This window comes from Sinocyclocheilus grahami, unplaced genomic scaffold (genome assembly GCF_001515645.1).
Source record: "Sinocyclocheilus grahami isolate Dianchi unplaced genomic scaffold, SAMN03320097.WGS_v1.1 scaffold410.1, whole genome shotgun sequence".
In the NCBI taxonomy this organism is placed as follows: Eukaryota; Metazoa; Chordata; class Actinopteri; order Cypriniformes; family Cyprinidae; genus Sinocyclocheilus; species Sinocyclocheilus grahami.
Window position 1 is genome coordinate 88,324 of NW_015505589.1, and position 2,136 is coordinate 90,459.

The window sequence follows — 2,136 nt, forward strand, 5'->3', positions numbered from 1 at the left end:
TATATATATATATATATTAGTGCGGTCAATTTAAAAAAAAAATTATGTTAATGCAGGAGATTAATTTTTCCAGTTTAACGACATTAAAAATATTTTACGCAGTTAAAACAGGGGTGGAGCTAGGGTTGGTCACCCCACCCACAACTGCTGCTTCTGTCTCTTTTTTTCTCAACAAGAATTCGATTTATTTAGACCAGAACATCTTTACGACCACATCAAATGGGAGACTTTTCAGACATGCACTCCACCTCAGCGTCAGGCGCTAGTCAAACGAGCGTGGAAACAGTACAGATGACGAGGAAGCTTCAGTAGAACATCAGTGAACTACAGTCAGATGAGACCGTACAGTCTTTTGTCAGGTCATATGTCAGTAAAAAGAAATGTTCCTGTCCTGTCAGCTGTTATACTGTGCTTGTAGTGTATGCTCTTCTATTGCATGCACAAATACGCCGTCAATGAAACCAAGAGCATGCGTGTCAGATCCGCATCACGTTCAACCGCGGCAGCTCTTAAAGTAATAGCAGCCAAATAACCTAATAACCCAGCAGCTGTGACGTCTGTTAATCAAAGAACAAAAGAAAAAAGAGGAAATCAATAATGCGATTAGTCATAATCACAACTAATCATGATCGATTAATCGAAAAAATGTGCGATTAATTATTTTTTAGAGTCTAGAGAAGAGCATTTTGAGAAATAGTAGACTATATACATTATTAAATGTTACTTTACCTGTTAGTGATGTCTTAATAATTTAATGTATGTATAAATAAATCTTTTATGAAACAAGTTATAACAGCCACAGTGTAAATTATTCTATTTCAACAACAAATAGAAATTGTATAATTTAGAAGTTAATTTAAAAACGCCATTATGTGCAATTTACATGTTTGCATATACATTTTTAATTTGAGCGTTGATTATTATAGTTAAAAATAAACAGTAATTGAATTTAACTTTGGGCTCTGTTGCTAATTGTAACCTTAGAAAAATGTAAAAAGGCTCCAATTGGTTTAGAGCACAAGCTAAGGTAGATTTTTATCCCTAAGAAAATTGTCATTGTAATTTAATTTATTTAAAGAAAAAGCAATTTGTTCAGTAAATGCATTGTTTGATAATATATATATATATATATGTATGTACTGTATGTACAGTATGTATGTATGTATGTATGTATATGTACTGTATATATGTGTGTGTGTGTGTGTTTATATGTTACATTTTTTCCTCCTGCTGTACCGAAACCATACAGAACCATGACGTTATTTATTCCTGATATACATACCATTTTCCATTTTTCCAATGCATCTTACAGTGTATATTTTATCGGTATGTGTGTTGCCTTGGGAAACTGAACCTATGTCTTTGACCAGTTTAATTCTAATAAGTGATAAATTAGGAGTAAAAGGATTAAAAATGCAGATTTTTAAAAAGCTCAGGAGAAACCCTTGCTGTTGTCAACAGGTTAATTTTTTTTGTGATGTAGTTTTACCTTTATACTATTAATCTAAAAAGAGGTGCCAATTTGAGGATTAACACAAAAAATGATAAGCATAATGCATGACATTACACTTTATATCAAAATGAATTTTTATGTTGGCGTTGAAGTAATAATTTCCCAAGAGATTCAGACATTAAATTAATCTAATGTCCCATGTCTTGGTCTCCATCTCACCCTAAGGGTAGCTGCCACAACCAGACAGGCCTGTTCAGACGGAGCTATCTGTTCATACCCATCTCCTTTAGTATTGTCCTGGTGTTACATGTTCAAAGGAAGTCATAAATGTTTTTGTATGTCAAGAATTCAGTCACAAGGCATCTAAGGCTCTGTCAATCATTCTGTGCTCAGATTAGAGTCAAACTGATGGCTGATAGTGCATGTCTGCTTTTTATGGATTCCTTCAGAGTCTGGCTTTAATTGGAAGCAGTTTGTAACACCCCAAAATAAATGTTATGTTATAATTTATTTTATAAATATTTTATAAAAAAAATTACAATGTATTACATAATAATAATAATAATTATTATTATTATGAAATTACCATGCAATAAAACCCATTTTTTTTATAAGAAAGTGATTGCATTAGCTCAGTTAACTACTGTACTTTAAACAAAAGCACAAATCGAATTTTTGCGAGA